The sequence below is a fragment of the Pleurodeles waltl genome, chromosome 2_2 (assembly GCF_031143425.1).
Source record: "Pleurodeles waltl isolate 20211129_DDA chromosome 2_2, aPleWal1.hap1.20221129, whole genome shotgun sequence".
Classification (NCBI taxonomy): domain Eukaryota; kingdom Metazoa; phylum Chordata; class Amphibia; order Caudata; family Salamandridae; genus Pleurodeles; species Pleurodeles waltl.
Window position 1 is genome coordinate 726,756,473 of NC_090439.1, and position 27,852 is coordinate 726,784,324.

The 27,852-nt window shown below is 42.8% G+C and overlaps 1 protein-coding gene across 2 annotated transcripts in view; it reads left to right on the top strand.

Moving 5' to 3' along the window:
* Positions 1 to 27,852, top strand: part of SULF1 (sulfatase 1) — a 416,210-nt gene that overhangs the window by 39,037 nt on the left and 349,321 nt on the right. For both annotated transcript variants that reach the window (XM_069220304.1, XM_069220302.1), the window contains exon 2: positions 24,309 to 24,375. The gene's annotated coding sequence lies outside the window, so the exon portion shown is untranslated. The remainder of the gene's footprint in view (positions 1 to 24,308; positions 24,376 to 27,852) is intronic.

A 27,852-nucleotide genomic window follows, 5' to 3' on the forward strand; every position in this document is an offset into this window, starting at 1 on the left:
GCTTTAACCTAATCCACTGCACACCCATCACTCTCACTCGTTCATAGGCTTGCCTGTCAAAAGTCCTCTATCATTGATAAATGCTTTACGTTTATCCCTCCTTCGGTCAGTTTTGTTACCGCCTTGGCCATCGACCCTGTTACATGGATAATTGTACATTTGCCGATACCTTTGACTGTGAGCTAAATTATTTTTCCTTTTGTGTCTTTCCTTTGTGCTCATGCTCAGGGCGGCCTTGGTGTCGCTTATGTCAACTATTTACTTTACATTTTTAATTTGTGACAAGAAAAGTCCAGTTAAGAATTTACAACGCTAATAGCTCCAACACGAGCAAACATGAGACCCATTGTATTGCAATTGTTTGTTTTTACACTTGCTAATACTGTCTGGGTGTTGGTTGCACCTCAATAGTACCAACAACACCCAAATATAGCAATAAGAAACAGAAAGGTGGCCAGTCAACATTTACAAAGGGCTGTCCACTGTGCTGCAATACGTGTCACTGCATTTTAGTAACTTTTAAATAGTTTGGCCTAGAAACTAAAATATTTTTTGTTGAAATCTGTAGCTCATGCAACAGATTATGGATTTTGAGGCAAATCTATAATTATGTGAAAAACTCTACAGATGCACAATCGCATAATTCCAGCTTGTAGGTATACTTAATATTGCTCATTCACCTTTTTGTGGTAATGGTGACCGTTGCATTATCACATTGTAACAGATCTGTTCATTTCTTCTATCGCAATGCTTTCTAACTTGTTTCTTTACTTACCCTTCAACTGCACAATCTGCCTCATTGAGTGTTAGCTCTTTCGGATGTTTTTCATATGCAAAACGGCAAAAGATTTCATTGTTCAATTTTATTTTCAGTGCTGAACCTCAGAACTTAATTAATTATGTTTTTTAATGTATTGCTATTTCGAATTGTGTAAAACACAAATTTTTCTCTGTGTTACACATATCCTTACAATTGCAAAGCAATGCCCTCATGCACAAATTTAATGTGCACGCATTATTATAAATATCGTCCTCAGTTCAGTGCACCTTCTCCGCATGGTCAGGCCAATGCTGTACAATATCACAAACTACATACATAAGTAAAAATAATCCAGGAACTATATAGTGCGTAGTTCTTAATCTGCTATACCGTGGTATAGGGATTGCTTTTACCTTCTTTGGCAGTTCTTATTATAGTTGATGTTTGGGTGAAACTGTGCATCCTTTTTTCCTTCTTCATCTGAGTCACATTAAAATGTGGCCTCTTCAGCCCACATCCTACTCTCCGCTTTCCTTCTTTCCTGTCTGAGCAATGAATTTGACCATGGTTCTCTTTGACACTGCTTTTTTCCATGTACCTTTCATCACATAGCCATCCAAATAATTTCCAGTCCCTGCCATCTGCTTCAGTCGTTGGGTTTGGAGCTCGTGCACCGCCTTTACCAACCTGCATACAAGCATTCAGGACCATGTGATGTGTCAGGGATCTCAGCAGGGACTCCGGCATTAAACTTGACAGGTTTCTTAACCCATACCTAGATCCCCTTCATCGTAAAATGCACTACACAAGCCCAACGCTGGAGTGGGCTGATGGCAATGGTATATACTGCCCAAGACACATACAGAAGGGCAGATCAGGGGATTCCTGAATGCCACGGTGCACAGAACAGTTGTGCTCTCATTGCTAAGAGAGAAGAGTGGGGTGATGCGAAAATGACACTTTTTTCCAAAAGGTAAAATATCTCTCGTCTGCCTGCCAGAAATAAAATCTCCTTAGCTGATTGTTTAAGAAATAACCTAAGGAGTTATTTCCTATAAATGAATATCTACGCTTGTATCGCACTGGTTTAACAGAGCCAATACATATCATCTCTCAAATGCGATATTGATCTGCCATTTTTTCAAAATTAGTTTCAGTATGAAGATAATACCGAATCGGGACAGTGGGTGCGCACTATATGATGAAAAACAGCTTTCAGCAAAAGTGTATGCAGCTGTTTCAGGCGCTCCGAAGTGCTGGCCCTTGAAGAATATTGCTAATGGTCCGACCATTCCTACATTTTAAGGAATTCTCAATCACCTGGTAGTCAAAACTTTAGTCTCCTTCTCAGAAGCAAAAAGACAATCCACGTCCGGCTGTCGCCCAGCATTGCAGGTGGTCTGGGAACTGCGTCACCGCCTCTTGGAACTAAATTTCCCGCTCAGCCAATGACGTGGCGTTTATTGAATGTGCTCGTGATAAATGTACGCACGAGACATCTCTTTTTTTCCATTGCCAAGTCCAAAGAGGATCCATCCATGTTCCTTTTAGTAAAAGAACGGAAAACGACCACTGCGCTGTTAGATTAATCTCCAGGGATTCACTTTCTTTTCCCTGCCCTCCCGCCTCCAAACCACGCGGCCTCGTGTTGTTTTTTCCGCCAGCAGCGCGTTGAACTGACCTGCCGTGGAACACCAGAACAGCCCGATTCTGCCTTTTATCAGCTAAGTAAGCACAGCCTTAATTGATGTCCATCAAATCACATGTAAGGAAATTTCCTCTTCGACTCTTGCCTATCGGTTCACATTTCAAAACTGTTTTCTTTGCGCTGTTTTTTCAAGGGCTCAGCAGGAGAACTCCGTTTGCAGGACTCGTTTCTCACTTGTGGTGATTTTCCACATTAGTTAGTGCATTTTCGTCCTTCATTTCAAATTGTCCTTAATCTTGAAAAACACACATGGCTAGCGTCTCGTTTGTTTTTGTTAATCTACATTGACACGATTGAAAAAGTCTACTTTTCCTTTGGTTTTGTTAGAGCACCTGTGTTTCACGCTACAGTCTTGCCTGTGTTGAAGAGTAGGAGCTTGTTGCAGCCTTTTTTTAATTTAAATATTTAGAGTTGCTTTGCTTGCTTCATAGTGAGTAGCCGTCCTCCATGCCCCACTTGCTGCATTGCCTGTGCAACATAACTACATCACGATACCACAGTTTGGAATCACCCTAAATGGAAGATCTCACATGCTGTATTAAATAAGAAGGGAGCGACTGTGGTAGGCTCTCTAAGGTCATAGTCTCATTAAAATGGCCACATTTGGAGAATACATTACAAACTGAATCTCGTCTTGGCAGTTAAATGACAAGTGCTACCGTGGGATGGTGCTTTCTTCATAAACCTCACAAGGATGAATGGCTTGGTTTACTCTGCCAAGGTCTGAATGGGTGGTCTGGACTCCTGACACTCCGGCTGTGGATCTATGAAACTCACATACGTGCCAAGTTTTTCACCAAACCAACAAGCCACATCTGTGACACTTGGATTATCAAGAGTTAATTGATTTTCTCCCTGAAACGTTAAAGGTTCCAGGAAAGTGATGGTTGGATTATGTTCTGCCTCACGCTTAGGATATATTCTAGCCAACTTTATTGTACAAAACTCTCTCCCACTAGGAGTGCATGATGCTAGGTGGAAGATGCCGATTGAGCAGTGAACCTTTTTGAATATCTCTTCACAGTGCTTTATAGAATAACTACATGCATATTTAGTGTTATTCTTGTATCCTTAGGTTTATATTCAAATATTGTAGATAAACAGTTAGTCCCAGCCCCCAATCTCCCCAGTATCCAAATCCTCTGACTTTTGAACTGTCCAAGACTGGGTACCTACAACTGTCTCCCAATAACATATTTTGATGGTATCTTTTTAGGTATTGCCCTGACAGCGCATGTGCTGCCTCTTTGAGACCTTTTGTTTTCAAACAGTGTAGTTGAAGGCTACCCATTTGTTGACCTCAGTGTGCTGTCATTTATTTGCTTCTTATTGGTCATCTGCTGATTTCCTCTTTGTGTGTTTGTTCCTCCCCTGGAGCATAAACTCATTATTTGTGTTATTTCAGTTGCAACTTTTTCTTTGTGTTTAAGCACTCTACCCATGTGCTTTTTTTTTTCAGCGGACTCACTCGTGTACTTCTTCCCTCTCCAGCTTCCTTCTACCCTCCCTTGTCAGTGTTCCCTGCGCCACCTTTCTTCCCTCCCTCCTGCCCTCCTTTGTCTGTGTTGCTTGCCGTATTATCCTTGATGCATGCCCCGCCCATGTTGTTACTTGACCCTGTCTGTGTTGTTGCTTGCCACATCCGCCTGCCCTCCCCTCCTCATCCGTGTTGTTTTTGCCCCAATGAAAAGTCTGTGTTGTTGCTTGTACACCACCCTTCGGCCCTCCCTCATCTGTTGTTGCTTGTCCCGGCATGCCCACCCTCCCTCATCTGTGTTTTTGCTTGCCCCCCACCCAGTGCTACTCCCCCATCATCTGTGTTGTTACTTGCCTCCATTGTTCATGTTGTTGCTTGCCCTCACTGCCCTCTCTCGTCCATCTTGTTGCTTACCCCCATTCTTCCTCAACCACTTTGTTGCTTGCCCCACCGCTCTCCCTCATTTGTGTTGTGTTTTTAAATGCCAACCAGAATATTTAAATTATACATGGAGAAATTGAATGAAAACCGGATGCAAGTAAAGGATACCCATAGAAAGTATGAGGTGACTTGTGGAAGAAAAGGAATAGATCTATGTTGTAATTTTTGGAGAATAAATCGTCATTGAAATTCATACTCCTGCTAGAAGTGATGGGAAATGGATAATTTCAATGTGAAATGACAGACTACGTAGTCAGTGGAGGAATCCTATTGACTATTGATGACAAGAGTTATAGTTCGAAGGCTTCATGAAACAGGGTCCCAGATTTATACTGTTGCGTTGATGAATTTAGAGATTAAACCTTATTTTTTAAATGTGAAAGAGGGTGTCCTGTTTTAATAGGAGTTAGGAATAAGAGATGGTCTCTTTTGGTGGCGAAGAGGTTGCCTCGAAGGACTTTGTCCTGTAGTTGCCAGTTGTCAGTGTTAACACTTCGCTGAATGTTCAGATGCTTGGAAATGGATTTAAGGGGCTTGACTATTTTATTCACAAGGCCATGTGTTAAATCTGTGTTGAATATCTTGCTGTCTGTTTTACTGTCAGGGAAAGGGAGGGTTTTCTGATGAACATTTTGTGCAGCATTTTTATAAGTCATCAGAGTTTATCTGCTCGGACAAGCAGCTTCTTAGATGTCATATAAGTGATAACAACAGTGGTGGTGGTGGTAATGTGTGTTCTGAGGCTTTCAGTGTTGATACTTCATGTTGTCAAGGAGCAACCAAAGTGAGCCAGCAAAGGTCTTTGAGAAATTAATCAACCAGCACCTCACTGACCACCTCAGCCCCACCAGTCCCTCAACACCACACAGCCCGAATTCAGACTTAGCCACTGTATAGAAACAGCAATCATCGCCACCACATATGAAGGAAACAGCATGATACTTGAGAAAGGAGACACAACAGCTCTCATTCTCCTGTGCCTGTCTGCAGCATTTGACACTGTCTCACTGGACATTATCAAATCCACACTCTGAAGATGCTGAGGAAGATCTTTAAATGGCTCCTAAGCAACACTAGAAAAACCATCACTCATGCCATAGTTACCATCAGGTATGACTGTGGGAACACCCTATATGCCAGGGTCACCAAGCAACTCAGTAGAAAACTAAAAACAATCCAGATCTCTGCAGCCAGACTCCTCCTCAACCTCCCACTCATAACTCCTATCATACCTCACCTCAGGAACCACACTGGCTCCCATACACAAACGCGCTCAATCGGACTCCTCACACACACACACACACATTCAGTATACTGAACAAACACGCCCCACCTACGTGAACATTCACTTCTTCTTCCATCAAGCACCTGAACTCTGCAGGACTACAACTCGTACACATCCCACACAGAAACAGAACCAGAATAGTATGATGAGCGTTTTCGTACATCAGTCCTAAACAATGAAACAACCTCCCACTCCACATCGAAGTCTCAGAAGCTGAAGACATGGCTTTTAAAATAACCAACCCACCATAGGCAGGGCTTGGCACGGAAACCTTCTCAGTGCCTGGGGAAGAGAAGGGAGCAACATGTGCTGGGTGACAGCAGGTAAGCACTGCTCTTTTCTCCCTGTCCCAGTAGAAAGCTAAGTGCCCTGGAGTAGGAAAGGGAAAGAAAGTAACCTGTGATTGTGGGTCGGGGGTAACATGTCAGACAGTGGGAAACAGCTGCAAGCTGCAGCCTGAACCTGCTGATGGGGACAGGAGCAGCATGGAGTAGAACGTATGGGTGCAAAATTCTTTGGCTGTGAGGAGGGTGGAGGTGCTGATCTTGGTGGTATTGGTTGTAGGTGATGGTATGGTGAGAGGTGGTGTAGGGTCGGTGTAGATGTAGCTTTATGGGAGGATGTAGATGATGGTGTAGGCACAGGGTGATATTAAGGGTGTGGGTGGCTTAGGTTGCTGAAAGTAGGAGGGTGTGGTAGAGGGTGTAGATGAGGTTTTATGTCATATGGCCTTTCCTCCATCTAGGCCCTCTCTATACTACAGCCAATCGCATTGGGCCAAGTTCTGCTATCCTAAATAATTAACCAGTGTGCCATGCCAGCACAGCAATAGGTACCACTGCACTTATGCCGCACATCATTATAACTAATAAACGTATAACTACCCCCACTGAGTTATTCCCTAGAAACCTTCATTGAGAACCCTGAACATACCTTCATGTATGAAATGTGCCTAATCAGCACCCCCAAAGTAGGCATTAACGTGGATTTCGAATTTGACAAAGGTTGTGGATAAGGCACAGAAAGCTAACCTTCCCCCGCAAATAAATTATATTTTAAATGTGTGCATGCGTTGATCTGCGTCCCAGAAGTGTATAATATGTACTGTGTTGGGCATGTCATGGGAAAATACACTCCTATATTGTTTGTGAGACCACCAGTGCCATATGATACTGATTAGCTGTTGACAGGAGCGATTGTACAAAGCACTGAAACAAAGAGCACTGAAAAACTTGTTGTGTTGGGCGGAAAATTGAACTAAATTAACTTTTCAGTACCAGTGTGGCTTATGAGCTGCCACCCACTTGTAGTGTCGCGTATTGTTTCTTCTGGCGGGAAACCAGTGCGCCAGCTCCTGAGGTGCTGGAGAGGAAGGGTCTCTCGATGCTGATCAGGCGCTCCCTTCACGCCTTCCCTGTGTTTCGGAGACCGTGTATCAGTGCTAGCTATTAATATGAAAATCCGAAGAGGAACTGTAAATCCTACTTACTGAGAGCACTCAGCAGTTAAGAGATTTGCAAACACTTGCCTGCTCTGAGACAAAGCAGATGTCTTATGCTCTCGCTAATCTGGTACTGAGAAAACGTTGCGTCAGCCAGCTGTGCTGGAGGGGAGGGGGATCAAAGGCCTTTCCCTCAAGTATCCAGCCTTGAGATGCCAAATACCCCACTTAAGCCCACCCTGCTCGAAATTATTGCTGCCTGCGCGAGGCATCTATTGGGTCTATTTACCCTTCTCGCCTTCTGCGGGGAGGGGCGACGTGCAAAGGTTCGGTAACTGCTTCTAAAAAAGAGACAATACAACAACGGCACAGAGACTATTGTTCATTTTTCATTTTAGCCCCCCCCCCAAACTTCATCTAACTGCATTTATCGCCTAACACGCTGTATAGATACTAGACAAAGACCTATTCCTTAAATATTCATAACCACTTCAAAACTACTAAATTGATTTTATATATATATATATATATATATATATAATTATTATTTTTTTCCGACGCACAGACGTCGACTTTCTTTATCAAAAATCTGATGGGGAGGGAAACAAGTTCGTTTGTTGGAGTAATGTTGTTCAGTGGGTGGAAGTTGAATTCCTTAAATATTCGTAAAAACATATTTTTTTTACAAATATTTACATGTCTGTGAATAAATATGTATGTATATATGTGTGTGTGTGTGTGTGTGTGTGTGTGTGTGTGTGTGTATATATATATATATATATATATATATATATATATATATATATATATATATATATAATCAATAGTGCCACTGGTAATCTGCTCATCTCTGCTGTTATATGGTGCTCTATATAGTAGCTGCTCTCCAACTAAATTTGGGAACTACGCAGAGTTCTTTGATTCTTTTTTGCATAATCTAGGCTTCCCTCTAAGCCTGAAAGGGTATTGTTTTGGTATATACAGGGCACGCATTTTAGTTACTTTAGAGCACAAGTTATAGTTATTTGAGATAACTATAACTGGTGAATTTCAGTGTTTTTGTATATTTAAAAAATTGTCACTGATATTTTCACTTAACTATAACTTTACATTACCTTTTTGTTTTTTCCAGTGAAAATACATACAATGCCTAAAGGAGTAATTTTAAATTTAAAGTTAGTAAAATAGAGTTTATAATCGTAGCATAGTGTTAAATTGTTGAGGGATTGATGTTGAAATTTCATTTCATTACACTGGGGTGTTATAGTTTGGACCATGTTTCCATAGGAAAAGCAATTTTTGCTTATAACTTTGGCACCATTTGATGAATCTCATTTCATTGCAAGTTAAATAGTAGATGATACTTGCAGACCCTAGTCAGGGTATATTCAGTCACATGTGATTTTCCACACACAACTCAACCTTCCTCATCCTTAAACATATCTTGGAATGAATCTGTGCAGGCTGAGCTTTCATGAAAAGGTGAGTTTTCCTTTGCTTCTCCAGCAGTCAAGCCCTCACTGTACTTAGGATATCCCTGGAAAACACACAGACTGCTTACCATCTAGTGCTGAGCTGTTGTCCACTGAGAATCTCTTCGAAGTTTATTTGCCACACTGTGACGTTCAAGTTTTTAGATGCAATGGGCACAACAGAATATTTAAATAATACATGGAGAAATAAAGTGAAAACCACATGCAAGTAAAGGCCACCGCCGCAAAGTGTGAAATGGCATAAGGAAAGAAAGGAATAGACTCATTTTTAAAGATATGAAACTCATTGAAATTACTATTCACGCCAGAAAGGATGGAAAACAGATAAAGAGAGTAGTGACAAAATACATGGTCAGTGAACAAATCCTATAGACTATCGATAACACGGTTGTATCAGTCATAGTTTGAAGTTTCATTGGACAGGATCCCAGATTTGAACTGTGGGTTGAGAAACGATAGTTCAAAGATTAAACCTCATTTTATAAATGGTAAAGAGGATCTTCTGCTGTCTGATATTTTGCCTCTACATGTCCTTCACAATTTACATTGTATTTTTGACCTTCACAGCGTCATCCATGGTTGGTTTTCATTCCATTTGGCATTCAGGGCTGCAGCATTTTGTAGCTTGCTCATTAGACCTTTAATCTGAGTCACTGGTAGAAGATTGTGTCTTTTGGTGGGAACTAAAATGCTAGCATACATTTGATAAAAACACAAAAGGACAAAGATGTTAAGTGTGTCTTCAGATTGATAGCCTGCCACACCTGTATCTTTTTCACAGTCGACCACTCCCACATCTCCACAAGACGTGCCCCACAGGCCTGGTTCACCCTTCCATGGTGGCACATCTTGGAAATGACCCTTTGTGCAGGGCTATCCCGAAACCTTTGGCTTCTGACATCCTGTTCTTGATCCTGTGCTTAATTTCGTGTTTGCTGGCTTTAGGACTCTGGGCACTTTACCACTGCTGGCCAGTGCTAAAGTGCACGTGTTGACTGCCTAAATGGTACAGGTGATTGATTTATCCATGATTGGCATATCTAGTTTACCAGTAAGTCCCTAGTATAGTCCAGATGTGCCCAGCGCCTGTAAATCAAAAACTCCTGGTGAGCTTGCAGCACTGATTGTGCCACCCACATGAGTAGCCCTGCAAACATGTTTCAGGCCTGCCATTGCAGTGTCTGTGTGTCAATTTTAAACTGCAATTTCCACCTGGCAAGTGCACCCACTTACCAGGATTAAACTTCCCTTTTACTACATGCAAGTCACTCCTAAGGTAGGCCCACAGTAGCTCCATGGGTAGGGTGCTGTGTATTTAAAAGTTAGGACATGTACTGGTGTGTTCTACATGTCCTGATAGTGAAATATTTCTAAATTTGTTTTTAACTTTTGCAAGGCCTATCTCTCCCATAACGTAACATAGGGATTGCCTTGAAATATCTTAAGTGTAATTTCCCATTGGGAGCAGATAGAGATCTGGAGTTTGGGGTCTCTGAACTCACAATTTAAAAATATATCTTTTGGTGAAGTTGATTTTTAAATTGTAAGTGTGAAAATGCCACTTTTAGAAAGTGGGCATTTTTTTGATTAACCATTCTGTGCCTCTGCCTGTCTGTGGATACCTGTCTGGGTCAGGATGACATTTGGGCTGTTTGTGAATACACTCTATAGACAGTCACTCAAAGGGAGCTGAGGTGTGCCCTGCATATCCTGATAAGTCTTCCTGAGCTAGAATGGTGTACCTGAATAGGGCTGTGCCTGTCCTTAAACAAAGCAATCTTCAACCCCCTGGACTGTGGCTGGGGTCAGGGCAGGAAGGTCAGGGTCTTGTGCGCTACAAATACTTTTCAGTGAAGTTTGCCCACTTCAAAGGAAGAAATGGGTTTAAGTACTGGAGCTCTGAACACACAAAGTTAGAATCCTTCTGGACGGAGGCCATTCTGCCAGGAGGAAGAGCTGGATCTTGTAGTAGGGACTGCCACTCTTCCTGTTGCTTTGTTGTGCTGGCCTGCTGCTTACTGATTCTGTCCTTGAAGTGAAAGGACTGGACTTTGCTTTCTACATCCTGCTTTCAAAGGTTTGCAAGGGCTTGCTTCCTGTTAAGAAGTCTCAGGGACATCAAAGACTCTTCATCTGCTAGCACGTGTGTGCTCTTTGCTGAGAGTCCTGACTTGCCAAGTGGTGCCAAATCCAGTTCCTGGGCACTTGGGAGTGAGTTCTGGTGTCACCAATGAGAAACAAGCACATCGATTCCAGAGCAACTTCAGAACCAGTGCCGCAGACCGGCTCTGTGCCGCTGTCTGCACAGGAGCGATGGCCCCCGCTGAGTGCAACGACCGCGACCAACGCCGCAGGCTTGATGCTGCCACAGCACCTTCGAAGTCCCCCCAGAGCGTGAGTCCCGAGTGCTGTGTCACTGACATCCATGACGCCCAAGTCTGACTCTGCTGCAGCACCTGTAGCCCTGTGGTGTGATCGCGACACAGCAAAATTTATGCCTCGCAACTTGAGCTGCTGGATTTATCGACCCCGCCGGATCGTAAGAAACCGATGCCTTGCACTGATGCCGCATCACCTCCCCTACAGTTGTAAGAAACTGATGCCTCACCTCCCCTGCCTCGCTGAGGAACAGACGCCTCACCTCCCCCGTAGCAGTAAGGAACCAATACCGCACCGGCTCCAGCGATGCTTCACCTTCCCGACTCTGTGCAGTGTCTTTGTTTCCTCATCGTTTTCCAATGTACTGTGCCTGTGGGACTCCGTGACTGGCCTGCACTCTCTCACGAGTGGCACCAGACTATTGGGAATGACTCCGTCAAGATGCCTTGATAGCTTCAGTTGGATGTTTTTAAGCCATTTTACTAAGTTTTAATCTTTGAAAAATTGTATCTTTACTTCTGTATGTTTTTTTTTGTTGTCGTTTTGGTATTGTTTTACTCAGATAAATATTGGCTATTTTCTAAACTGGTGTGGAGTTCTTTGTTGGTGTTTCACTGTGTGTGTGTGTGTGTGTGTGTATACATAAATACTTTACACATTGCCCCTGAGATAAGCCTGGCAGCTCATGCCAAGCTGCAAACAGGGTGAGCAGGGATTATCTTAGCTGTGTGACTCCCTTACCTGACTAGAGTGAGGGTCCATACTTGGACAAGGTACAAACCACTGCCAACTCATATCCACATTTGTAACAGTACGTTTGCTGAAGGCAAAGAATAAATCTGTAGTCTTTGTTCCTGATCGCACACTTAAGTTCAGTGACTGTGACCTCGGGATACACCAACTAGTCTTATAATGTTTTTTGTGAAATATTGTATTACATAGCAGTGAAAAAATATTTTTTGCATAATCACCCCCATTTTCCCTGACCAGTATTGTTGCCCAGTCCCCAGTGTATAATCTTTGACTACCAAAACATAACAAAATTAGCTAATCCTCAATTGGAATATTTACCTTTCTAGTAATGCCACAGTATATGTTGCAATAAAAAAACACCAACAGCATGGTAAGTTAAAGGTCATGCCTGTACTGGAGCACATATTTTCCATCCTCTGGGCTGACAAACAAAACATGGTTTCAGGCCTACCCTTGTAGCCTGACTGCAGGGGCTTTAAAAACCGCAGGCAAACCATTCAAAATAACCCTTTTTGACAGGAAATTTATGGAAGAATTTATTGTTGGCATGTACCTACAGCAACTGCCCCTAAAATATTTTCACTGTAAAGGACTGTGACTGTTTCTATTAGAAAAAGCTAAAGCTCTGATAAAATAGTAATTCTGCTATCTTTGGTTTGGAATAAGACACACAGTTGATTCAAACACTATTTGTAATGCTTAATGAAAATCCAATAGACCAGTGATTATTTAATACATATTTAGGAAAGGTAGCTTTAAAAAAGTTACACTGTCTGTCTGAGCCTACAGTAGGCTATTTAGCATTAGCCTTCCAGCAGCTGGCCTGTCAGTGCTACTCCTTAAATGGAGTGTGAAGCCTGCTCCCAGACCATAAGCAGTGGCTTATGCCTTTTGTCAGGAAGACCTGGAGTTAAGTACATGACTCCTGTCATCTCAGGAAGGACAGCTGGGGGTTTGAGGATGAGAGCGAGGATCTTCATTAACCTGAAAGGGACCTGAACGCACTCTACCTTTCATAGTTAAGTGTAGAAGTGGAGCTGGGGATGAAAAGCCTTTGTTGCCTGGGCCCACTATAGCCAGCTTAGAAGCAGCTCAGTTTGGAAGGAAAGCTGATCCCAGAATCAGGTTGGTTTGGTGTTGTTGAAGAGGAGGGGACTGTTCATTTCCATAAACAGCCTTCTGTCTGGCAAACCAGAAACCACCAAGAGTAGAAAGATGTCTCCCTATTGTATTTGCCACAGAATAATGCATTGTGGGATAGTTTACAACAAGGCACACATGATATGCTGCAAAAGTTGGAAGGTTGTCCCAGGGAACTTTTTTTCCCCATTGGCTAGGGAGTCTCCAGGAGTCAGCTTCACCCCTCCCTCCACACTGGCTGGTGAATCCTGCAAAAGCAGACTTCACCGACCGCTCATCAGAACACATCTGGACCTGAGGAAGAACAGAAGTGGACTGGACCTTCTGTCTGTCACCTATGTGGAGACTTGAGCAGGATTTGCTCTCACATGTACTCCATACTGAGAAGTGGACACCAAGGGTCAGCTGGCTGACATGCTGTATGGAGACAGGGACGCAGCAGGCTTCCATAGGACTTTTTCCTGGAATGCCCAGCTGGCAAGTAGCAACAGGACCTTACTGTTGGCCTAGGCTGGAGTGTGTCATGGCCCCTAAGTGCTGTCCCTGAAGTGCTGGGAGCATTAAAGAAAGACTATGAGGAACTGCTTCAGGAAGTATGAAAAGTTGGGACTTAGAACAGTTTTGGACTTCCACTAACTCCAGAGTGTCAATGAGACCTCTCAGCGAAGTTGTCCAATTTTGGGAGGACTTTGTCAAATACAGCTTCAGACTAGCTCTGCTGGAGGATTTGGAGCTTCATAAAGGAAAAAAAAAGTCTGTCTGGATAAGATTTCTAGCTTCAAAGATTCAAAAATGACCCAACTCGTGCGAGGATAGAAACCCCCTACAGGCTTCCCCTTCTTGAACCCCTAGCCTGTGACAAACTACATGACACAGTCGGTAGACACCGTGAACTAGGTCCATCTCTTTTACGCTCTAACTGAGCGAAATGCAAAAATCTAGATCTACAGTTCTCACATATGTAGGTTGTAAAAAAAGTAATGGCCCAACTGCACCCTTTGGCCTCTCCAGTAGGGTAACCCACAAGAACAGAGCCTACTGTCGCACATGATAAGCCTTTGACCTTGAGGGAAAGCCATATCTATCGACATGCTTCCAAACTGCTTCCACACGTGTACAGACAGGAGTTGCAAAAGATTGCATGTGCCAATCCCCTATGAACTCCACATTAGCGAAAGCTGCAACTACTAGGCACAGTAACCATTGGACTTTGTTTACAGGTGCACAGGTGTTGAGAAATATCTATAGATGAACCAGCTTACATGCTCCAACTGTGGGGAAACCCACACAAAAGCAGATAACACTCATTAACAGAGTTGGCTGTCTGCAAAAACAGCCAGTGAAAGGGGCAGATGTTATGCTGTCACATTATATTTAATATAGGAAGATTAAAGGGTCCTAAAATCAAGCTTCTTGGCTGCTTGCTCCCCTCTCTTTTAATATTGCACAAAGGAGGGGCATTGTGGATAAATAGCAGATAATTCAGAATAAGCAAGGCAACTCAGTGTAGCAAATTAGATCTTTTAGAGATGCATTAAGTACACTGTCGACCTATAATAGCTATTTGTCCACACTGGAGGAGACAACTGAGGACAAATGATCAACATTTGGTATAAGCAGGGGGCCTAAATGCTGAGCTGAGCATTATCCCAGCAAAAGGTCTATAGTGGTAGTGATCACATTGGTAATGATGAACAACGAGAAAGTACATTTTACTGAGTCACTGGGAGATTGTGACACACCCAAGATAACTTGTTCTCCTTTGTGCACAAAGTCTTTGAGTTTGGACTATTGTATGTCAGTCCTTTACTTATGTCACCACACTTTCTACAATTAGTGGAATAATGGGATTTGTTCTCTGACACTGTAGCAGAATACCAATCAAGTGACTTATTAAAGTGTGCAAATGCATTTAAAAAGCGTGCTGTAGTATAATATGAAGGTAAAAAATAGGTCATGATTATGATCACACTGCCACAAACACCATCATCAAGTCGGTCTCATCTTAAATGCATTGTTTTCAATAAAAGATGGACCTGTGTGAATAAAGTTAATCAATCTTAAAAATGTTTTTGCACAGTTATGTATTTTTCCTACAAAAGAAAGTAAGAAGAGTGGTGTGGTTTATGCTGTGGATATGTGGTAGATATAGTCCATGTAGGCATTAACCATTGTTTGCCTAGAACTGCAGAAAAGGTCAACGTACCTCTTTGAGACTTTCAATACTTCTTCATCCTTATATGCTCTTTTTGTGAGGCACAAGCCTTCCATAGGGTGGTGGTGCCAGAGAGCCCTGTTGCAAAATGGCCGCCACAGTGTGAGGGTCTTTGTGCCGGAGCAGGTAATCTGAAAATTATCCTCCCTTCACCAGGGCATCTGGGCCTTCCCAGGGGTGCCAATGTGCCACTTGCCTAGCTGCAGCTGGAACACCCTGACTGTGTGCAGCTATTTTCCCGTTGCCGGGGCATACCTGATGAGCACTGCCGACGGGGCAAACTGCGATGGCCTGATTGCCGTGTGCTGGAGTGGAGTGGGCCCCAGGCGGAATTCCCAGAGGCCAACTGAGGCATTTTGGGCCAGGGGAGTGGCACACTTTGGAGAGTGCCGTATGTGTCGCCCTGCCGGGCGCATGCATTGGGATTTCTCAGCTGCATGAGGCACCTCCTGGGTGGAGGAACACTGCCCAGCGATCCCCTATTTGAAGTGAGCGGGTTGCTATTACTGGTACTGGCAAGTGACACCTAACAACTTTTGTGCCAGCATGCTAGACTCCTCAGACTGCTGGGGCTAGGATTGTTGGACGGAGTGAGGTGTGGGCCATCATTGCCACTCTTCCTCTGTGCTCCTGGAGCAAGTGCTACCTGTGCTGCCCGATGCCCTGGAACTGATGCTCCGCTCTTTGTGCGGACGTGCCCCTTGGACAGGTGTGTGCCGGTTTGCACAAGACTACATTGGGGTTGTGCGCCCCCTGCCTGTAAGGTCCTTGGGAAAGTCATCCTTTGTCCCTTGGACTTATTAGCTGAAGAGGGAACATTTGGCTCTTTGAAGCCATACTACTGCCGCATTTTGCACGCCTACTGCGCATCAGCCTGCATTTGGACCTCCCCTTCCACCCCATGGTCACCTGCTCTGGGCAAGGCTGGCCGCGACCCTAGACCCTCTGATGACCCCTCCTCATGCAGGTGGGGCCTGCTCATGCCCCCCCAATTAGCCCCAGTCTGAGGTGAGGCAGGACCCCGGGAGTGGCAGCAGTGGGTTGCGAAGACGACAGCTGTGTGTGCCCTTGCTGGCCCTCTGAGCAACTTTGACCATGCCTGGGACAGAATAGGGAAAACCAATGCTAAGCAGCCCAAGCTTTCTTTTAAACACCACCGGCAGACGCGGGCAGCGGATTTGCTTCCAGACGACTTGCAGATGTGTCAGACGGATAGAGCTCCTCTCAGGAGCTAGACATTTGCAGTGTGTTTCTAGATCTTAAGCACAGTCTTACTGTTATCGATACCAAAATTGACATGCTGGCAGACAAATTTGACCGTCTAAAAGACTGTCAACAAACACGACAAATGCATTGATCAGCTCGAGTGTCGCACCTCAGAGGTGGAAGATGGACATAATTTTACCGGAGAGAAACTGCTTCAGATGTGAAAGGTATTGAAGGTCATCCGTAACCAGAACAAAGATGTGGAAGCTTGCTTGAGAAGGAATACCCTGTGCGTCCTTGGTGTCCCGGATTTGACTGCGATGGGCCACATTGAGGACTTTGTTGAAATAATGCTTCTTACTCTGTATGGAGATGCCCTTTCTGCCGTGCTTATTGTTGAGAGGGCGCACAGATCGCTTGGACGGAGGCCTCCATCTTGAGCGCCGTCTCGCTCAATAATCGACAGACTGTTAAGGTGAGGAAATCGATAACCCTTCAACTTCAAGGCAACAAAATATCCATCTTCCCAGATTTCACTGTAGAGGCTGCTAGGAGAAATGTCTTGCCGATCAAGCGATCTTCGCAGAAGACAGACGCCAAGTACTCTCTCATCTGTCCCACTATGTTCCGAATATGCCTTCTGGGAAAGACTCCGTATTTCACAAATCTGAACGCAGAAGCCAAATTTGCCATAACAATTTCGAGAGCTGAGACATGATCGTCCTCCGCAGCCTGAGACTTAGAGATGGGACATCTAAGGGAAAAATACTGAGTAGTCATATGATCTCAGACTGTTCAATTCCGAAATCCAGCTGGGGGGGTGGGTGTGAAGTGATGATCCTCTCAAGATTTGGTGGCATCTCAGGTATCACTATCGATTTGACTAAGTAGATCCTATTGCCCTCTGATGGACACTACCGAGGAATTTGTCTTGGAGTTTCCTCTCCCGTGGATGAGAGTCCTAATGAGACACCTGGGGATTTAGATAAGCAGAAACCTTGACGACTTATGGAGAGAAAACTATGGGGACCTAATGATATGGCTGGAAGTAGTGCATGGAGGACTGGGTGAAGCTCCCGCTGTGTTTAACTAGGAGGCTGGCTATCACAAAGATGGTGGTACTTCCGGAATTCCTCTACCTGTTCATCAATTTGCCACTCCCGTTGCCACTGACTTTCCACCGGCGACTCCGGTCTCACTTAGTGACTTGTGTGTGGGCAGGTGGACAACCTGAATAACATGGGAGATACTGACACTCCCATTTGGTCAAGGTGGGCTGGCAGCCCCGGATATGGACTTGTATTATTACTGCGCACATTATTGGCTCTACCCCACACAGTTTATGGCACACACAGCACCTGAGCATGACCATGTGGCTTCATGCCCCCTCCAGATGGTGTTTTACTTGACCCCCAAGTTCCCACGAGCGCAGGTAGATACTGTAGCCTGCACAGTGTGGGCATAGAATGACCTTCAAAGGAAAGCTGACAGAGCTCCCTTTATGCTCCTTCAGCGCTGCTTACTGGCCACCCCGCTGCGATCACACTTGATGCTGGCACTCGCTCTCGGCTGTGCAGTCTACAACTGATGTCCATGGAGGCTACATATCTGGAAGGCATCTTTGTCACACAGCAACAGGCTCTGCAAGGCCCTGGCATGACTGAACTGGACATGTTAACATACTTTCGATTGCGAGCCGCCGTCTGCGCAGTTTACGATTCTTTCCCTGCGACCCCCTCCTACGTTTCAGGTACTTGAGAAAAGACCCTTACGTTCCCCTCACCTTGCAAATTGGTTACACGACTATATGCCCGCGCTTGTCGGGAGTGGGAGGCAGACCTGGCTACCCCCCTCACTGATGAGCAATGGAGGTACTGCTGCGCATGGTCTCTAACTCTTTTGCTTAACTATAGATTATGCAAAGTCTGTTTCGAATATTTGCACAAACTATACTGCACCCCCAGAGAGGTTTCATAGAATGAGACTCCTGTTGCGTGCGGTGCTCGGTGCATCGTGCTGGCTTCATCCACCTTGCTTGGACTGCCCTGGCGTCCATCGCTTTTGGCTGGCTGTCTTTGACACTCGGGAAGACATTACTGGGTACGCCATTGAGCGCTTACCCCGTATTGCACTCTTAAGCTACATAAAGGATGTCCCATCAGATGTGCACAAGTTAACGGCACTGCTTCTTTTGCTAGCGAAGCATCAGCTAGAAATGCACTGGGGTCAGCGTCCGACGCCACTAAGAGACGAGGGGCTTCGGGGTGTGGCCTACTACCAGTATCGACTGAAGGCCTCCTGGGAGCTGATGCCTGCGGGATCCCACCCAGAGATATCTGGGCCCCCTTGGGCGCGCAGTCTGAGGGGAGAGATGGAGCTGCTGTGGGACCCAGAGGAGGATGCTCCACACGGGAGATTTCCCTTTGTGAGTTCGGATTCCTAGAGGCCCAGACTACTTTGATTATAACAGGAGACTTCTGGCACAATCCCGACGCAAATGGTGGAATCCCTTCACGAGAGTGTGCTGCGTGGATTTTACCTCCCATCCCTAGTCCTGGTGTAGAATAGTATACTCCTTTAAGATGTCGTTGATTTGTTTTTTGCGGTATCCTGACGCTCCTTGTATAACGATGTACTCTGTTCTCAATTGTATCTGAAAACTTCAATAAACCGATTTTTTCAAAAAAGCCTTCGATAGAGGGTAGTCTGGCGGAGGTGTAGACATGTATATTTAATTTCTAGTGCGGTGAACCAGAGTGGAATAGTCCTCTAGCTGCACCTCGTGTCAGCCTCCCAGGGGAAAACAGTAACACCAACAGAACAAATTAAACGCTTAGAAATGATCTCAGAGAATTTATTACCAAGCGGGCTGCTAATCCTGCCCATGCTCTGCAAGACTGCCCTCGCGCCAAAGCCGGGACTGTGAAATTGAAGAGGGCGTTGTTTTCTTGGTAACGTGCAAGAAAGATCCAGCTGCAGAGCTGTGGAGGAACAGAAACCAAAATAAATAAATACCGCGGACCGACTGATGAACAACATCTGTGTGAATGGATTCATAGCCCACTGGAACAGTGATTGGGATGCGGGATTATCTTTAACAAGCTGTATAAAGGGTGAAGTCTGCTAGAGCGTCTAGGCAAGGGAACAACTGAGCTCAGGCCATGGATTTCCAAATTTAGAGTTTATGCAAAACCATCCAGCTAACGGTAATTTTACTCCCTGCTCACCCCTTTTCTTTCTAAAAAGCTTCTTCATAATAATTCTCACCTCACACCATAATGGCTGCCATTTAGGTGTACTCTGGCCATGTTACTAATTCCTGCAGGGAGCAGATTTCATACAGGTGATGCGTCCAGCCGTGTGCTTGGTGGATATCCAGGCAGCGCCATGAGACTGTGTTGGATAGTGCACGCCGTGCACGTGTTGTTGGTCATTGGCCAACCCAAAAAGGGTATCCTCCCCCAAGTGAAAGCTAGTATGGTAAAATAATTCTTCTTCCGGCCGTCTGTGTTTTGAAAGTATTCTAATCCAGTCTTCGGAGAAGATGTGATCTATCTGCTCATCTTTCATTTTTGTACCAGATTTCAGAGATATTTCTGCAGCCAAAGCATATGTGAATGTAGATGACCACTCCCATCATTTTGTTTTATTGTATCAAGTCATGGTAAAACAAATGTTAACATTACTCCAAGGACAGTTGGAAATGACAGCTCTAAAGGGTAAGCACATGTTGCAGTAAATCATTCTGCACTCACTTTAACAATGGGCAACTGGGGGATTTTGTCAATCGGTGTCCACCAAAGGATTACTGTTCTATAAGCATGTTCAGTTGGCCCACAGAAATCGTAAAATGCACATTTGGATTGAGGACTTAAGTTTGTAGTCCCAAAGCAAAAGAGTTCTATAAAGAAGTAATACAAATGTAATACAATCTGCAAGGATAGTGTGCTATTACTGTACAAGTGAGGCTTAACATCTCAAATGGCCCAATCATTATTGCTAAACACATACACCACACATCAAGTTTGCATAAGTGTGCAATCGAAGTGGACAGTTCAGAAACTGTCAGAACTTTGTGAATATCTACAACTACTTGAATGACCGCTTTATTTTTTGCCCGTCTAAGCTTACTTTCTAATAAAAAAATGTGTAATTGGCCGATAAGTCCCTTACACATCCATTTTAAGTAGCGTAGGGAAATGAAGTTCATGACACAGGAATGTGTCTTCAGTGCAAAGAAAATAGGTAACTGCCTGGGTCAGGAGATGTTGCTCTCTACAGACAATCCACAGGAGCTTAGTTGTCGGAAGCAGCCATAAGCATGAAAATGTCCTCCGCAAGAAAGTGCGAGTCTTACCAGTTTTACTTTTTATTTTTACAATTTCTTTTTGTGTAAGTTGGTTTAATACTTGTTTGCACCAGATGAAAGCTATGAACAAATTATTTGCACAGGGGTTTTCAAGGTACTCTGGAGCCATCTTATAAATTGTGTGCGTTTTATGCATATGTTTCACAAGAAGATGAACTGGTTTAATTAAAGTAGTAGTATACCTTGGTGTTGTCAAACACCCTTTTCCCACCCTGGATAGCATCTCAGGAAGTGGCAGCACTTTACACCACTGTAAGAACAACAGGGCAATCCTATTCCACGGTGCAACCTGGGTACACAGTATAATAATGGGACAATGATGGTTCCAATTGATTACTTCTACAAAATAATTTTTCATTAAGCCCAGTTCCTGGTTTCATTGGCAGTACACATTTGAAGCGTTAATTTGAGACTTAGACAAACCTTGTTTGCGAAAGCCACGTAATGTGTGTTTTATTCTTGTACAGAGGTCATTGGCAGGTATATGGTGGCCATGTTTATGCAATGAGTACGGCATCAGCCACAGAATGAAGTTCAATGATCATTACACCAATCCCCAGAAGTCTACAATCTGATTGGTGATCTATAATACATCTGGGACAGAATCCAAAAGTGTATGTTTACTATAGTTATTAGATATTTATTGTATCAGTCTAGTTGATGTTTCAGTCCTATTGTGTTCTTCCATGGGTCGTCCTCACGGTATTAAACATTCATTGCGTCTGTAGTTATGATCAAAACGTTCCCTCTGTGGTTCAGAAATGTGACTCTTAGATGTAAGTAGCAGTGAAAAGTCTAGATGTAGAAATGCAAGCCCTTCAAAAAGTACATTTGATTACTTGAGGTTAGTGCAAGTCGGAGATATCCCTTTGTGCCTCAAGAATGTAGTGTTTCTCTGACTGGAGCAGCAGTGGGTGCATTGGTGTAGAAATTAATATCATTCCAAAATAACATTTTCATTTCTAGTGTGTAGAGGCACTACCATTGGGGACATCTTAGCAGCCTTGCTCACAGAACCTTTAAACTTCATTTCGGCCATGGACACACAGTGGACATTTCCATGTGCTGTCTTTACTCCAACTAGTGTTCTGTCCATGCCAAGAGTCACGTCAAGATCTTACTGGAGATGCATGCCTTCAAGAAAGAGAGGAAGGAATATTCCTCGTGCTGCAGACCCATGTTTTCCCTGGAGTATTGCTCTCAGTGGACACCAAACTGATTTTCACTTTTACATAAAGATACTTTTTTTGCAAGCCCCTATCTTGGCATCGTGGGGAGCAAAGCCTTACTTAGTGTCTATTTTTAAACATTCATTAAAGTTAGTGACAGGTTTCTTATATATACACACAGAGATATTCATATTACACATATTATTAATGTAATATTTTCTAAACCTATACTTCACGAGGCATGAGAATTATGCCACACCTATATATTAGGGTGTTTGCATAATGAAATATAAAACATACATTTGACCAATTGTGTCTCCTTAGGCTAAGGTGAGATTCACAAACAGCACTTCCTTTGGCCCAGAGATTTATCATGTCATCAGAACACCTTCATGTGACACGTTTATCCATCATGTATGTCCTGTGTGTGTACAACATAAGGTGTAACATCCATTATTCTGTGATTTATTGCACTCTAGTGAGTCTATTGCCATTAACCAAGCCTTGAGATGGCGAGTAGTTTATACAGCAGTTGATTTCAAAGATACATGTTTGGGTCTGACGGGACAAGGCATGTGTCACGAGACCTTATGTGATCATCAGATAAATAGCTGTAACAAGCTATGATTGAGAAGAGGGGTTCTGACGCCATCCAAATGTTTATTACGTTTCTTCAAGTTTTTGGTTAGTCAGAGGGTGTGTGTTACAAATGAAGGGTGCTTGCACTGAACCTTTTCGCCTTGTGGCACAACTTATGCTCAGGATAGTAGGTCTGAGTTAGTTATGGTATCAAGGTAATGATCTGGGTTGTTCTTTTTATAAAATGACACTATACATAGAGTAGGCCTCACCTATTTAGTGTGCAAAACATATGTTAAAGGCAATATGACTTTGCCTGCAGCTGGGTATTTTAATGCATAGATTTTCACAGATTACCACAACAGGCAAGGATTTTGTGTTGGTTACCCTCTCTGACAAATCCTGGGTGTCTGAAGATTTGCACTGTTAGACGTTTTGCTTTTTGGACTGTTGCATTCTGTTTGCACTCTTGTTAGACATTCTTAGGAGGTACTGTGTGTTGCTTTGTTAACTGTAGTTTTATATAGATCCATAATTTTATTGCTGTGTGCATGATAGTTGTTTTGTGGGAAGCGTACAACCATGGTGTAGGACTGAGCTGGTTATGGTGACAACCCAATGAGGATGGCTGAAGGCCTCGCTGGTTAGTTATGCAAAAGGCCATAGGTCTGGTCTGTTTATTATGAACATTTTCAACAAAGGAAGTAGAGCTTATACATTTATTGTAAAAAGCGTTATGTTAAAGCCAAAAGATCTTTATCGATTTAATATTACATTGTGTATTCACTAGGCTCAAGGAGCAATACCATTCCCAGATGTCTGCCTGATGCTGTATTCAAATTTTCTAGCTATTTTATGTTGCAAACATATGCTTGTCACCTTTGAGTGATCACATGTTTTTCTTTTATCTACCTTTTATTCTTTTAATTTATCCTGTTTATGCATGTTGGGTTTGTGTCTGTGTTTTGATTTTGAATTGATAAATGGATGAAGGCAGGGGAGAATTAGAAGGCGGATGCATGAGTGCAAGATGAATGGCAGGGTGGCTGCATGAGTTGAGTGCCTAAACTCACCAGTTCACCAGTGACTGAAGAGATATGCACTATAAATAATGGAATTGCCACTGTTTGTTTTCCTCTTAGTGTGAAGTGAAGCCCACAAACATTGCTAGTTGCTTGGATTGAAATCTCCTTTCGCCCCACCCCCCAACTACCATCGTAGAACTATGCATAGTTTTTTTATCTGGGAGAAGTTTAGAGATTGTTACATTTTAATAGGTTTGTTCCAGATTTAAGAAGCTATTTGCTCTGCAAGACATTGATGAGAGCTACATATTACAGTAAAAGAATGCTTTATTTATGGAAACTGCACAGAAGCTATGTGGGTGAAAGGAATGTACATTCACAGGACACCTGAAACCTTTTTTGTTCTCGGATGTCCAGAGTATCAACAATCAAGCTTATATTTTTTGATGAGCAACACATGATAACTATTGCTTGCTATCTTTGGAGCTTGTTGGATCAACTCAATTAGAGGAAAATGAATGAATAATTTTGAATGTAAGCTTACTGGCAGCCATACGTTGGATCGTGTTCACTGCTGTAGGACATCCTGGCGCTGGTAGAATGGGTTATAATTAAACATAAAAAAGGAGATGAACCATTCAAACCATTCATCATGAACACAGTCTATGAACCTTGCTATTTATCTGAAAAACTGAGCTAATACCATTGCACGAGTTAAACATTCTTTATTATTTAATTGTTCTTCTGGTGGGAAAAATCGTAGGGGAACAACTCTATATTTCATCTTCATTGGCTCCCAAGTGTTGCCTCTTCCAATACAGAAAAGACTAAAATTCATTTTTTTTTTTTTTTTTTTTTTACTTTTTAGCAAAAGAAGATGAGGCTAAGTCGTCCACACTGACATTTGCTTTTCTTGGTCTTCTTTAAACAATATGGTAAGTCTTTTCCAAAATATAATTCAGTCATTGTTTATGGCCTATCTCTTTCAGCCATTGGCTTGAGACTTTGTCAATTACATCTGTGCAGTATTCATCACTTGCCTAATGCTGTTGGATGTTTGGGTCTGTTCTTCCACCTCCAACGGGATGCTTACATTGAATTGTCTGAGGTACTACTTAACAAACATAACCCTCTCTGGCCACTCCTGCTGGCTTTCCTCATGTGTCGCTTTCTATCGTGTTAACACTGCATGTGTTAGCAAATTAAACCCAGACCTATCAGGTTACATTTTTTTAAATTGCTGGTTAGAGTCGAGGATTTGTCATTCATCTAAGCAATTATAAATTCAGGCCTTTAGTCATTCACTCTCGCTGTCACATATGACTTAATTTTTAAAAAATCATTCACTCATCCTGTCATTGAGCCCGAAGAATTAATTATTTTCACAATCACTTGTTCATCAACTTAAGGACAGTTAATTTCTTCCAATATAAACTATACAAAATAGCCGGTCGTATTGACTTAGCCATTGCTTGTACTCAAATCAGACTGATAATCGCTGTTTATCGATCGTGGAGGCACACACATTGGCCCATCTACCCACAGCAAATATACAACTCACCCAACTATTGTACTAACAGTCTTTTATATATTGGGCTTCAGTTTGATGTTGTAAATGCACAGCCCATGCAAAAGATGTGTTGGCCACGGGTAGAAATGGCAGGGCAAACCTATGTGGCAGTGACATCATTTGCGCGAGGCCATCCAATGGTTCCTTTCAGCAGATTTTAACTGCGTGTAGCATTCTGCATCATATGTAAATATCAACAAAGTCTAATGCCCAATAAGTTACATACCTAATGTTGTGTTAAGTAAAATGTGTTAAAGCGCCCCTGAGAATCCCACTGAAGGGGCATCCCTCTAAGAAATGGGGGCGCATTATCCTCCCGAAATGTTTGTACCCAGAACCACATCCTGTTTTAAGGGCAAAGCTTAACTACTCCTACTCTTTAGCTGGCTCTGAAATCATGTAACAACTTCTCATTTGTTTTTGTATGATTCAGGCAACTAGCTCTAGGCCTCTTTTGCTGGTATTTGTTTATCTGGGAGACATCTGTAAATACTAGAGTTGCTTATTTTCAGTGCTGCTGTTGTTGAACTATCCAAGTCAAGCCCACAAAATTGAATAATTTATCTGAAACTAAGCAAAGACTTTTGCTAGCGCATCAGACCTTAATAAGTAAACTTATAAGGGAGACGCGAACAGGTCGATGAACCTTTTGACTCGCTTCGAGGTTTTCCCACCATATATCCCTTACATGAAGATCAATAGTCAATAACAGTAATCAATAAGAGTCAGTACTTGTCATACACCATGACCTTGCAGTCATGAATAACCACACTTTTGGGTAAAAGTTAGAATGTTTATTTCCCTATACTAACTCTGCTAATGTCACGTAGGTTAATCTTAAAATCAATTGGTAAACTTTCAGAAACAACACTGGCTGTCCAAAGCGGCGAAAGAATCGCAATCTAATCAAAGCATGGGCTACTACACATTCTAAGGTCACAGTACAAATTAATAACACTAATAACTGCACAAACAATATCACATACATTTAGATTCAGCAAAGGAAAGACATCAGTTGTTATTCCATATATTGAACTTCATTGGTGTGGATCCTAACTAACATCAGCTTAGCATAGCATGTTTGAGCTTCATGCAAAATGATTTAGTCAACACAAATTTGGAAAACATCTAACTATGGCTCTATCAAAATAGCGGTTGCTACCTAGAAACAAAAGCAAATAGACATAGCAAACAACATCATAGTTAATATACCTATCCTCAGTTTGGATCAGCAAGCAGTGACAGTCTTCGTCCTCAGGACACCAGTTCGGTCAGCTAGGCATCAGGATACAGCATCAAAGTTCAGAAAAGGTCAAGTCTTTTAAGCAATAAAGTTAAGCATGTCTCCTTTCAAGACGGTCAAGAAAATAATGGCCTTTCTACAAGATAGAACATGGGCAAATGGTGTCTTCTTCTCAGTGCAGTCCGGCTAAGTTTGATTTCCTAAAACTACTTCCCAAGTCCCCTATTGGTCAAGGGATCACATGTTTGCATTCAGTCCAATAAAACTAAAACTTCAAATCTACATTTCTACTAGTACATGGTTGACATGTCGGTGATTGGCTCCTTTCGTACTGTTCTCATCATCCGGCTTGTCAGGTAACAATATTGTTGCAGCTTATACTCCAGTCAGTATGGTCTTTGTCTTCTCCTGGGAAAGTCAGTCTCACACACATTACATTAAACAATGTTGTATTAGCAAGTACATCATCTTCTAACAAGTAGTTCTCATGAGAAAGACTTTTAGGTACGAGCATTTGGTCAGCACAGAGGAAAATCACAATTTAATTCTCTAAGCATCCATTTTATAAAACGCATAAGCAATGCAGTTTGACATGAGGCCATGCAACTAGGCCACGACCTCGCTAAGTTAAGGCCTGTAATTAATAAAGCTTAATGCATAACCTTTAATATGACATATTCCTACATTAATCAAACATAAGCTGAACATTTCATATTAATAAGCCATTAATAATTATACTTTGTGAACATTGGCGGCACTCATGTGGGCACACCTTCAAATGTGTGTATTATTTTTCCCTACGTTATTACATTTTCCACGTAAATCCAACACTCAAAATATATGAATATTCTTTATTAAATCAGTGCTAACACTTTTTAAATACACTGTACCTCTTTAAAAGTGGGTTTCACATGCACAAGTCGAAACCTGTATTGTATTACATACATAAAATCACAACACTGTGAATTATGGCTGATACGATAGTTTTATCAAACCTTCTAAGTATGTTTATATGGGAATGTAAAAGAAGAATCTCAGTGTACATAGATAACACCCACACGCACTCTTCCACGAGAAGACTGACTAAAAATTTGGAGAAAGTGTTTGCCCTTTCCTTCTCCTGGCCTCTCCACTATGAGCTAGATTTAATAGAAATCTAAGCTAGTAATGGTGATGAATGTATGGCGCACCACCAGACTCTGTTTTCTGACTCCTGGAATAGTTGAATTTCATTTGGTGCTGCACCAACTCCTTGTTTTTTGGCACAACCTTTTTCACCGTTGGATGGTCTTGTGAACACATATTGATGTGCTTGGATGGTTTGACTGAGAACATGATAGCCCTTTTAATTCACTGAAGGTCTGGGAGGGTCCCTATTATATGTTTAATAAGGCAATGAGTTACATTGTTTAGTCATGTGGGATAATATGAGTTTCCTCCCATTTGACGAAAGAGGATCTCTCTATGAGCAGTTACATTACGTTATTGTATTAGTTTGTACAGCACTTAACGCCACCAAGAGTTCCCTTTGAAACTTTGATGGTGCTGCAGGAGAGCTATAAATGAGAAGATGGGGAAAGGAGAGAATTAGGGGAGGAG